The following is a 13774-nucleotide window of genomic DNA, read 5'->3' on the forward strand; positions in this document are numbered from 1 at the left end:
TGCTTCCATTCATGAGCACCGATCGGAAGTCTATCTCTTACAAGGTACCCACAGTGTTGCACGAATTTCCTTGCATGTGGACCAAGTGGTTCGCCAGTCTCGATATTGAATTCCGATATTATGTAGCGCCCCTCCAATGGCTTTTTCGGGACTCGAATATTTTTTCTTTTCGCCGTTGTGGTCGTCGATCCAGAGGGCTATGTATAAAAAAAGAATAAATAAATATCATGTGTACACATAATAGATGATAGATATTCAAATATATATATATAATATTCAAATATATATATAAATATATATCCCTCACCAGTATTTTCTTGCACAATATTTTCTTGCTTATTTTCAAGAGCTAGGTATTAACTTCCGTCATCTACATCCTGCTGGTCACCATCGGCAAATTGAGTGCCGGTGTTGATAATATCCATTATTTCTTCATCCATGTTGTCTCTCGGGGCAGCCATCTAGCTTTTACACCACTAAATACATCTATAAAAAATAAAAACCATATATCTATAAAATGGATCGAGTCATGTGCTTAAAATTAATTAAATAACTACACTCGAAATTCAAGTCTCCAAAGCATAACTTTGATTTCTTATTTTCTAGAAATATTTATTGGCAAGTGATATATATAACAAATTTATATATATAACAATATAAATTTAAAAGTCTCTAATATGTATAACAAATATATATATATATATATATATATATATCAATACAAATTTATAACTCTCTAATATGTATGTATAACAAATTTATATATATATAACAATATAAATTTATAACTCTCTAATATAGATGTATAAAAAAATTATATATATATAAATACAAATTTATAACTCTCTAATATATATATAACAAATTTATATATATAACAATACAAATTTATAACTCTCTAATATATATATATAACAAATTTATATATATCAATACACAGTACGTTGGGGCCGGCGGCGTTAGTGGCGCGCGGGGTGGCCGGTGTTGGGGCGGCCGGCGTTGGGGTTCCAATCGAGGCCGTGCACCTCCCGCGTGTGCTCGCGGAGGAGGCGCATGGGGTTCTGTGGCGGCGGGAGCCATGCGGCGTCGAAGAGGCGCACGGAGCCGTCCCCGGAGGTGGCGGCGCAGAGGGAGTCGTGGGTCTCGGACCACACGTAGTTAAGAGCGTGTCGGAGGTTGGGAAGGAGAAGATCGGCGCCGGGTCCAGCGACGGCGAGGTCAAGGATGATGAGGTGGCCACGGGCGACGGTGACGAGGGCAACGGCGGCGGCAGTGGCGATGGGCGACGAAGATGAAGAGTGAGGAGGAAGAAGAAACGATTGCCTTATATAGGGGAGGGACCTTTAGTCCTGGCTCCTGTAAACGCCCGGGACGAAAAGACCTTTAGTCCTGGCTGGTATGACAAGCCGGGACTAAAGGTGTATTTCGGCGGGCCGCAAAAAATGCAGCCCACATATAGTCCCGGGTGGTAGATCTACCCAGGACTAAAGTTGGGCTGCAGTTTCACTTCCCGTCCGTTTTAAGCTCCATTTGTTTTTATATATTTCTTTCTATAAAATGTTAAAGTCTTGTTAATTACATAGTAAATTAAATACAAGGGATAAAATTGTTCTAAAAGAATATTGATTTACTTTTGCTTTATTGCACACAGGAAAATTGTGTGACCGAAAGTTTTTTGTTTTTTCTTATAAATATTGAAACATAATGTCATTAATAATTACTATTTCATTAATGCAAAAATGTAGTGTTTAATTTAAATCATTAAAACTTTTGTTTTTGATTGGAATTTTGTTTTCACATCATTTTAACGTAAATCTTTTCATTTTTTTCATCACTCATTGTCCAAAAGCGACATAGAAATCCCACCATCAAACACAAATTTAATCTAAACATAGAAAAAAAGAAACGCCTAATAAACATCTCTGAATTCACAATTATTACATATACCTCTAATACACACTATGAAACATCACTATATATATCAAGTGGAGAGTGAACTTCTTCTTAACGTATATCCCTTGGTTATGATCGCGCCGTAACCTTGGAGTGTCCTCATCATTTAGCTAGGTGCTTGGGTCTTTGTTCACTGTAAAGGGTAGAATTCGGTCATCCTTTTCATAATCTTCTGATATGTCTGACTTGTCTTTAATTTCGACGATGATTCTTTTCCCTGAAAGAACTATGTGGCGCTTTGGCTCATTGATTAGGTCATTGTTGTTTTTCCCTGTCTTTGGTTTTGTAGACATGTCCTTAACATAGAACACCTGATTGGCAAGGACGAATGGTTTGTCTTTGTACCCAATATTGTTGAGGTCTACGGTTGTCATTCCATACTGGTTGTCGACTGCTACACTGCCTCCAGTCGCCTTTACCCATTGGCACTTCAACAAAGGTACCTTAAAAGTAGGTGCATAGTTTAGTTCCCATATCTCTTCTATGCGGTCATAATATGTTTGCTTATTTCCATTAGGGTCGGTGGCATCTATGCGGACACCACTGTTTTAGTTGGTGCTCCTTTTATCTTAGGCTACTATGTAAAATGTATTCCCATTTATCTCATACCCTTTGTATGTGAGGATATGCCATGATGGCTATCTAGCCAACAAATACAGTTGCTCATCAATATTCTTATCACCCTGACATTCTTTTCGCTACCAGTCGCTGAAAGTTTCCATGTGCTGACGCGTAATCCAAGCTTCAGACTTCCCTGGAAACTCGAATCGGAGCAACTCTTTATGTGTCTAGATATACGGATCCACCAAGGAGGAGTTTTATAGAACTGTGTAGTGTGCTTTATTAAAATAATTGTCATGTGTACCAATATATGGTTTCTTCCCTAGTGTCCCCTTTCCACTTAGTCTCCCCTCGTGTCATGATTTAGGAACACCAATCGGGTCAAGGTCAGGAATAAAGTCAACACAAAACTCAATGACCTCCTCTGTTCCATAGCCCTTGGCGATGCTTCCTTCTGACCAAGCACGGTTGTAAACATATTTCTTTAGGACTCCTATGAACCTCTCAAAGGGGAACATGTTGTGCAGGAACACAGAACCGAGAATGCTAATCTCCTTGACTAGGTGAACTAGGAGGTGTGTCATGATATTAAAGAAGGAAGGAGGGAATTCCAACTTAAAGCTGACAAGACATTGAACCACATCATTCTGTAGTTTAGCTAGATCCATTAGATCGATTGCCTTCTGAGAAATTACATTGAGGAATGCACATAGCTTCATGGTGGCTAGACGTACATTTGGAGGTAGAATTCCTCTTAATGCAACTGGAAGAAATTATGTCATGAGCACATGGCAGTCATAGGACTTTAAGTTTAGGAATTTCTTCTCTGGCACATTTATTATACCCTTTATATTCTAGGAGAATCTAGATGGTACCTTGATGCTTGCTAGGCATTCAAATATGCTTTTCTTCTCTTCTTTGCTAAGAGTGTAGCTGGCAGGACTTAAGTAATGGCATCCATCATCTGTCTTCTCTGGATGCAGGTTGTCTCGTTCTTTCAAACACCGTAGGTCCTGTCATGCTTCAAATGTGTCCTTAGGCTTACCATACACACCCATGAAGCCTAGCAGGTTCACACAAAGATTCTTCATTAGATGCATCACGTCGATCGCGCTATAGACCTCTAGGACTTGCCAATAGGGTAGCTCCTAAAATATGGACTTCTTTCATATGGGTGCGTGACCGTCGGTGTCGTTCGGAACAGGTTCACTGCCATGTGCCTTTCCAAATACTACTTTCACATCCATGATCATATTGAGTACATCCACACCAGTTTGGTTGCCTGGCTTGGTCTAGTGGTGTGCCTTACCTTTAAAATGCTTGTCTTTCTTTCTTATGGGGTGATTCGCAGGAAGAAATCGATGATGGCCAAGGTACACGACCTTTCGACATTTTTTCAAGAATATACCTTTAATGTCATCGAAACAGTGCATGCATGCATTATATCCCTTGTTTGATTGTCCTAAAAGATTACTTAGAGCAGGCCAATCATTGATTATTACGAACAACAATGCTCGCAGGTCAAAGTGCTCTTGTTTGTGCTCATCCCACACACGTACACCTGGTCTGTTCTATAAAAGTAGAAGTTCTTAAACTAGTGGCCTTAGGTACACATCGATGTCGTTGTCAGGTTGCCTTGGGCCTTGGATGAGCACTAGCATCATAATAAACTTATGCTTTATGCATAACTAGGGAGAAAGGTTATAGATACATAGAGTAACAGGCCAAGTGCTATGACTACTGCTCTGCTCCCTGAAAGGATTCATACCATCCGTACTTATAGCAAACCTTAAGTTTCGTGCATCATTTGCAAACTTCAGGAATTCTTTATCGATTGCTCTCCACTAGGACTCATCAGCAGGGTGTCTCAACATATTGCCTACCTTATAGTCTTCATTGTGCCATCGCAACAACTTTGCATGGTCTTTGTTTCTGAGCAGACGTTTTAAGCGTGGTATTATAGGAGCATACCACATAATCTTGGTAGGGATTTTCTTCGTGGGACGTTCACCCTCAACATCACCAGAGTCATCTCGTCTGAACTTATACTGCGATGCATAACATACCGAGCATGCATCTAACTTCTCGTACTCTTTGCCATGGTAGAGGATGCAGTCATTAGGACATGCATGTATCTTCTAGATTTCTAATCCCAAAGGGCAGACTACCTATTTTGCTTTGTACATAGTGGCGGGCAATTTGTTATCCTTCGGAAGCTTCTTCTTTTGGATTTTTAGTAACTCCCTAAATCCCTTGTCAGATACACCATTCTTTGCCTTCCATTGCAGCAATTCCAGTGTGGTACCTAACTTTTTCTGCCCCGCATCACAAGTTGGGTATATCAATTTCTTGTGATCCTCTAGCATGCGCTCGAACTTGATCTTCTCCTTTTCACTTTCGCATTCTCTTTGTGCGTCACGAATGGCATGACCAAGATCATCAACGGACTCATCTTCTGCCCTTCCTCTTCTTCAGCTTCCCCCATTACAGTATCATTGAAGGCACCATATTCAACAATAATGTCATCATCATCCCATTGTTCTTCTTCACCTTCTTCCATTACAACCTGTCACATCCAATTTTAAGGATAAAATTGAATGCACAAAACTAGTGTGTGCCTAGGGATCCATCACACACACAAGCTAACAAATTATATAAAGTATCATCACGGTGTCCTTACATTAGATCCATAATACAACTTAGTCTTACATCACACAGCGGAAAATAAAAACTTAATAACCTCTCATGGGCTTCATCACAGGGAAGGTCAACTAGTTGACCACAAGCCTAAAAATCCTCCGGGAATTCCTCATACCCGTTGTCATCTGTTACCCATCCGAGATTTTTATCCAAATAAAGAAAATAAACAAGTGTAAGTACATCCCGTACTTAACAAGCTAACATGGGGTTATGAAGCTCAAAAGGGGTTGACTCTGGTTTACTGTAGTTAGCATTTTTAGTATGACAAGCTTTTATTATCAGATATTATCAAATTATGCTTAAGCTCCCATTTAATCCCATAAGAACATATATCAGGGTAAAGTGTATTGTATAACATCATAGAACATCTTAAATGATCATCAACAAGTATCCAGTTATTTTGTGAGTTTTCTAGGCCGCTCGTAACCGTGAGCACGGCTGTTATAACAGTTTGTTACCCTCTGCAGAGGTGGTGCACATTCACCGCGAGTCGTGATCCCCATATGCCCAGGTTAATTACTCCCATATCACTGCCAAGGTGAGCGGGCAGGGTACACTATGAAGCCATTTCATAGGTTTCACTAACAAGTTAGGGTTGCTAGGTTTCCTTGGCAGGCAAATGTAGGAACCCCCCTTTCCTATGGCACATATCCATCACGGCTATACTCATAGGAATAGAGGCAGCCCTATACCCAACGTGGCAAGCCCCATTTGCGCCAAAAAGGTAACCTCTAACTAGCTAGAAAAGATCCTATTACTAAGGTAAAGTCAGAGCCATATGACTCTCCCGGTTGCACTATCAGTCCTAGCTTTTGCCGATAGATAAGTCCTTATGGAGGGCCGGGAGCAACATGAACAAAGGTCATTTGCACCTTCGCCCTATGGAACAATTGTTATATATCATGTTAAACTCTTAGTTCCGTAGAGTCATTCATCATCATGTAGATCAAGTTCAGTTAGAGCACTAGCAATCTACCCATATGCATTTAACCCATAGGAGACAAGGAACAGGATAAACAATCACTAGGATGTCCTTACGGGTATCAAATTTAGACACATGCAAATGAGTAATTGATTAAAGTGAAACAAGACATCAAGGTAGGCCCATGCTATACTTGCCTTGGTTCACAAACTCTTGCTGGTCCAGCTGGTCGTCGAAGAATTCTTGGTCTCCAACGTTTTCCTCACCGTCTGAACGCGACCAACACGGCAACATACAACATTCCAAAAGCATTCATGCAAAGCAAACATTCCTATCATTAGAACAGTACACCAATAGTATGGAAAACAAGATAAAATGTTTGTGAAAATAATCTACATCTCGCTACGATCACGTCAACGCGAAGTTCACGAACAACGGAGCTAAAATGCGAAAGTTATGATTTAAACGGGTTTTCCTATAGCCATATATTTAATTAAATCTAACCATGAAATTAAAAAGTTCCAAACTTGACTAACAGTAGTTCTAACATGTAGGTTATGGAATTACGAAGCTAACACGATTTGAATGGATTAATTCGGAGCTAAAACGACAATTTTATAAGCAAAATAGTTCAAATGGCATTTCTGTAAATACTGAAAACGTATTTTAGACTTAAGCAGTGAAGTTTACGTTTTCAAAATGAGAATGCGTAATCAGGGAAATGCGCTTTGACTGTAGGTTCTATTCATCCGAAATCGAGGGTCTCTTTTGCAAGTCTGCCACGCAAAGGGGTAACAGATGTTCTCGGCCGTTGGATTAGAAATGAGCGGCCAGGAATGGATCCGAGGGAGAGAGAAGAAAACTGGCCAGCCAGAACAGTGACGCCGGCGGCAAACTCCATGGCCGGCGGCGTGGAGGTCTCTGGTGCGTGCGGTTAGGGGGCTAGGGTTCACCAATTGAAGAGCCGAGAGCACCGGGGTAAGTGGGGGGAGTAGGGGGTCTCGGCCATGCCAATACGGCGGCCGGAGGACGCGGGTAGCGCGGTGGCCACCATGGCCAGCGGCCAAAGCCTTTGGAGCTCATGGCTACAGCGCTAGGAACCATCTAACGCTAAAGAAAAAGGCTGGGGAGAAAGAGGAGAGCGAGGGGATTCTCACCGTGGGGAAAAACAAGGACGGGGAGGCTCGGAGAAGGCGGCGACACGGACGGTGAGGACGGTGGCCGGCGAAGCTCCTCCGTGCACGGTTGCTGGGGATTCCGAGGCGTGAGCAAGCAAAAATGGCATGGGGAACAGCAGGGGGCGCGTGGGGGGGCTCGGCTCCTATTTATCAAGGCCGAGGAGCGGGGGGACGCTCCCACGACGCACGTCGTGGGCGGCGGTTGCAGCAGCGCCGGGCGTGGGCAGTTCCGAGCCGCGCAGAGGAAGGGGACGGCGCTGACATGCGGGGCCCGAGCGCCAGCGGCTGGGGAGAATGGAGCGGCGGCGGGTGCGGCCAGGCCGTTCGGCTGGGCTGGGCTGGTAGCGGTGCTGGGCCGCGTAGCGCGCAAGGGCTGGTGGCTGGCGCTGGGCCGAGCGAGGAGCAAGGGGGAGGCCGAGCTAGGCTATGGGGGGGGAACTGGGCCAACAGAAGGAAAGGCATGCAGGCCGAAAATCAAGAAGGGAGGGAAAGGAAAATGATTCTTTTCTTTTTCTTTTTCTACAATTTTCCAAATCCATTTTTAAATTCAAATTTCAATTCTTTTTGAAATCTTTAATAAATTCCAAACATTCACAAAATGATATGCAGCAGCATGTATGCATCACTTGTAGCTAATCTTATATTTGATTTTAGTTTTATAAAATTATTATTTTCCTACATTTGTATGCACACATAATTGCGTAAATAAATCAATTTAGCTATTTAAAAGAGTGCAAATTTTAGGATGTTACAATTCTACCCCCTTAAGATGAATCTTGTCCTCGAGATTTGGGTGATTGCTTACTCAAACAGTTGGGGATAAGTCTTTCTCAGATCCTCTTCTCTTTCCCAAGTAGCCTCATCCTCTGTATATCGATTCCACTACACCTTGCACATCTTTACAGTTTGGCTTCTTGTAACTCTTTCGGCAGTTTCCAAGATCTTTATCGGATACTCTTCATAAGTAAGATCCTCCTTAACAGCAAGTTCTTCCAAAGGAATTTGCTCTTCTGGTACCCTCAAACACTTCTTCAATTGGGAAACATGGAACACGTCGTGCACACCTAACAAACTCTCAGGCAGTTCTAACTGATAAGCTACTTCTCCACGTCTCTCTAGGATCTTAAAAGGTCCTATATACCTTGGTGCTAACTTTCCCTTCATATTGAATCTTCTCACACTTCTCATTGGTGACACCTTCAAGTACACATAATCACCAATCTCGAAAGTCAGCTCTCTTATGTGAATATCAGCGTAACTCTTCTGTCGGGACTGAGCTACTCTCAAGTTGTCTCTAATCATTCTCACTTGTTCTTCCACGTCTCTAAGGACATCGGGTCCAAACACTTGAGTTTCTCCAGTCTGATTCCAGAACAAAGGCGTTCTACACTTACGCCCATACAGCGCCTCAAAAGGTGCCATCTTGAGACTCTTCTGATAACTATTGTTGTACAAGAACTCTGCGTATGGCAAACTCTAATCCCAACTATCACCATACTGAAGTGCACAAGCTCTCAACATATCTTCCAAAATCTGGTTGATCCTTTTAGTCTGTCCATCAGTTTGCGGGTGGTAAGCAGAACTGTAATTCAACTTTGTCCCCAAAGATCTATGTACTTTATGCCAGAATTGCAATGTAAACTGAGTGCCTCTATCCGACACAATTTTCTTGGAAACACCATGTAAGCATACTATTCTTTCCATGTACAACTCTGCTAGTCTTACACCAGTATAGGTAGTCTTGACTGGTAAAAAGTGAGCAACCTTGGTGAGTCGATCCACTATTACCCATATTGAATCATAGCCTCTTTGAGTGCGGGGCAGTCCTACAATAAAATCCATACCAACCTCTTCCCATTTTCATTCAGGAATCTTCATTGGTTGTAGTAACCCTGCAGGTCTTTGATGCTCAGCTTTCACTCTTTGACAAGTGTCACACAAAGCCACATATTCTGCCACATCTCTCTTCAAACCATACCACCAATACTTCTCCTTGAGATTCAAGTACATCTTGTTACTTCCGAGATGTATAGAGTAAGCAGACTCATGGGCCTCTTGCAGAATTGCATCACGGATAGCCTTCACTTCAGATACATATATCCTTTTTCCGAACCAAAGAGTGCCATTCTCATCCATTCTGAATCCTGGTGCCTTTCCAAGCACTACATTCTCTGCTATCTCCTTAAGTTTTTTATCCTCCAATTGACCTTTGCGTATCTCTTGCTCCAATGTAGGCTCTATCACCAATTCCATTGCATTAGTGACAAGGCTCAAGTTGAGATACTCCATTTCACCACACAACTCTGCTGACATAGATGTCTTCTGAAGTCCATTGGCATAGCTCTTTCTGCTAAGTGCATCTGCTACGACGTTTGCCTTTCCTAGGTGATAATGCACTTCCAAATCATAGTCTTTGATCAATTCCAACCAACGACGTTGTCTCATTAGATTTGATTGGGTAAAGATATACTTCAAACTCTTATGATCAGTATAGATATCACTCTTATGTCCAATTAGATAATGTCTCCAGATCTTCAAAGCATGAACCACAGCTACCAATTCCAAGTCATGAGTAGGATAATTCAACTTATGCTTCCTTAGTTGTCTAGATGTATATGCCACCACTCTTCCTTCTTGCATAAGCACACATCCAAGGCCCAAACAGGATGCATCACAATATATAGAGAAGTTCTTGCTTAAATCGGGCAAGATTAATACTGGAGCTGTAGTCAATCTCTTCTTTAGCTCTTCAAAATTTGCCTGGCATTTATTAGACCATACAAATTTGGCATTCTTTTCCAATAGAGCTATCATAGGCTTAGCAAGTTTGGAAAAACCTTCAATGAACCTTCGGTAATATCCAGCTAATCCCAAAAAGCTATGAATCTCACTTACAGTTGTTGATGGTTTCCAATTCAGTACATCTTGCACTTTGCCTAGATCCACCGCTATTCCACCATTGGAAACAACATGACCTAGAAAAGAGACTTCCTTCAACCAAAACTCATACTTGCTCCGCTTAGCGTACAACTTATGTTCTCTAAGCTTTTGCAAGACTAACCTTATATGTTCAGCATGTTCTTCTTCAATCTTGGAGAATATTAGTATGTCATCTATGAATACCACCACAAATTTATCCAAAAATTCCATGAACACCTTATTCATTAGATACATGAAGTATGCAGGTGCATTGGTCAATCCAAAAGACATAACGGTGTACTCATATAATCCATACCGTGTAGTGAATGTTGTCTTGGGTATGTCCGAGTTTCGAATCTTAAGCTGATGATACCCTGAGCGGAGATCAATCTTGGAGAACACGTGGGCTCGTCTCAACTGATCAAACAAATCATCAATCCTAGGCAACGGGTATTTATTCTTGATTGTAACCTCATTAAGTGAGTGGTAATCCACACACATCCGTTGACTATCATCCTTCTTATCCATAAAGATCACAGGTGCCCCCCATGGGGAAGAACTGGGGCGTATGAAACCTTTTTCTTGCAACTCTTTTAGTTGTTTCTTAAGCTCTTCTAATTCATTAACTCCCATTCTATATGGACGTTTAGCTATTGGTGCAGTTCCAGGTAATAATTCAATAATGAATTCAATGTCTCGGTTAGATGGCATACCTGGCAAGTCATCGAGGAAGACATCCGGGAACTCCTCCACGACACGATCTTATTCATTGACTTCACCATCTAGCTGGTTCACTGTGGCTGTAGGCTGAGCTTGCACTTCCACTTCTACACAGATTCTATCTCCCTTGAGTGATGTCACAACCACGGACTTCTCCTGACACTGAATCACTGCCCGGTGTTGTTTTATCCAATCCATTCCTAGAATAAGATCAATTCCCGCTGTTCTCAACACAATAGGCTTCACTTTGAAGTGTACCCCCCTTAAGGTAATGCTAGTTGAGGGGCTCCAATATGAAGCGGGCATACTACCTCCCGGGGAATTTACTAGTATGGGGTTTTTCATGGCACACAAAGGTATGCTATGCATTCTAACAAAAGCTTGGGAGATAAAAGAATGTGAAGCCCTAGAATCAAAAAGTACGGTAGCAGAGATAGAGTTGACGCTGAACGTACCCAATATGACCTCAGGTGTCTCCTGAGCTGCATCAGATGACACATAATTCACCTTCGCAGTGTGAGGTGGTCGGGCGTTGAACTTTTGATTGCTGGTCTGGTTCTGAGGTGCTTGTTGGTTCTGCTTCTTAGGACACTGATGAGCATAGTGACCTACTTCTCCGCATCGGTAGCAGACATTGGGATTGTTGGGTGCACAACTCTTCACAGGAGCATTGTTGGGCACTCCCTAGCGTGTTGTAGGATTGCTGGTCTATTGCGGGGGACGCTGATTTCCAAACTATTGCTGGTACTAAGGGCATTGCTGAAACTGGTTCCGCTGAGGATACTGACCACGGTTTCCCTGGTGAGTTGGTCCTTGATTCCTCTGCTGGAAACCTTGCTAGGGATAAGCACGTGGGCGAGTGTTACTTCTAGAAGCTTGCCCTTGGAGCCTTCTCTTCTTAACTTCCATCTCCTTGCGCTTATCGTCAATCACGATAGCGTGATTCACCAAACATTGGAAATTAGGGTAAGTATTAGACATCAGCTGGAGCTACAGTCCATCATAGAGTCCCTTGAGGAAACGGCGTTGCTTATCCTTGTCATCCGCTACATCATTTGGAGTATAGCGTGATAGTTGTGCGAACTTGTCCCGATACTCCGCCACAATCATTGATCCTTGCTTGAGGGATCAGAATTCTTCTTGCTTCAGTTCCACTAGTCCATCGAGAATATGGTATGATCAGAAATTATTCTTGAATTCCTACCAAGTGATAGCAGGAGCATTGTTGGGACGTCCAAACTGGAATGATTCCCACCAATCCTGAGCAGCTCCTTGGAGTTGCCTAGAAGCGTACAACACCTTCTCAAGGTCGTTGCATTGTGCTATGTTCAGTTGTTTCTCCACATCATGCAACCAATCATCTGCCTCCATAGGATCTGAGGCATGGGTGAACACCGATGGATGACCTTTCATAAACTCTCCACGCTTATCTCTGACCTAAACAGGCGGTGGTCCTCTTGCAGGTTCATTGTCCAAGCGCTGCATTATAGCTTGCATCAGCTGCGCTTGCATTCCCAATATTTGTTCCATGGTCACAGGTGGCGGTGGTGGTGGATTTATGAGAGCATCACATCCATGACCATGGCCTCTGCCTCTTCCTCCTCTTGCGGCCATCTGTTTTCCAACAAATGTGCAAAATTTAGAGATTTTCCAATTATAGAGAGCTTACAAAAGATAAGAAACAATGCTGAGAATTTTCTGGACAAGATTCAATTTCAGTAGTTCAGTAAAACTGTTATAACTCGAGTTTTAGAGATCCAACAGAGGTGCACCAAGATTTGTTAGAAAGCTTAGGAGATCAGCTATAACTTTCATTTAGATCACTTTTACAGATTCTAACACACACATGGTCAAAAGTAGAGCTATACCGAAACTGTTCTGGGTTCCAGACAGCATAGGAACATCAACTTGTGTCAGCTAGATTTCACAAACCTGAATAGCTAATGACATGATTCCAGAGACATCTAAAAGATACAGAGGTCTAGTTATCTCCACAAAAATTTCAGAATTTTTGACAGCCCAGATTTCGAGATATCAGATAAAGAACACAGGCTGCTCCAAAAATTAGCACAGCAGAGATAAGATAAAGCGAAACATCTGCATTAAGATTTCATTCTAAACTTAAAGTTCTAATCTAAGGAAGTTGTGGACATGCCCACAAACTTCCAGCAATCAAGCAAATACCAAATCAACCAAGTTCACAAATTAAACATCTAATCATCCAAGTTCACAAGACCAACAAGACTAAATAAGAAACACGAACTAACGACGTGGTAATCTAGATCAAGGTACCTAACACCTATGGAGCGGTGTCAATCATGGTGAAGGACCGACACTTCTTCTTGTAGATGGAAGGCTGTCCAAATTGAGCTCGAAGTTCATCCACTTGCTTCTGGAGGCGTCTCTGAGCCCTCTGAGATGCATGCAGTTCTCCTTTGACTTCCTCATCCACTCCCTGCATAGCGTAGACATGCTGCACTGTTGCTTCCAGAGTTGGGTCATTCTTTGGTGGAGCCAAAACCTGTCAAACACCCTCATGATCATTTCGAGGAAGGAACCTGAAGCGATCCTCCCTCATGGCCTCAAAGCGACGACCATGGTAGTGGATGTAGGTGTTCTGTGCTGCATCCTCCATGCCATCCAAGGCATGGGCTCTCCTGGTAGGGGCACAGTGGACAGTCTCCACCTCATGTCCATTCTTGATATCGTTCCAAGCGGTGACCACCAGCTCTACCTTTCAGAAGGTAGCCTCCAATGGATGCTGGTACTCGGCGTAGTGGTAGCTGATGGAGGCGTGCAAGTCAAGGTAGTAGTCATCCAA

Source organism: Miscanthus floridulus, chromosome 12 (genome assembly GCF_019320115.1).
Source record: "Miscanthus floridulus cultivar M001 chromosome 12, ASM1932011v1, whole genome shotgun sequence".
Lineage (NCBI taxonomy): Eukaryota > Viridiplantae > Streptophyta > Magnoliopsida > Poales > Poaceae > Miscanthus > Miscanthus floridulus.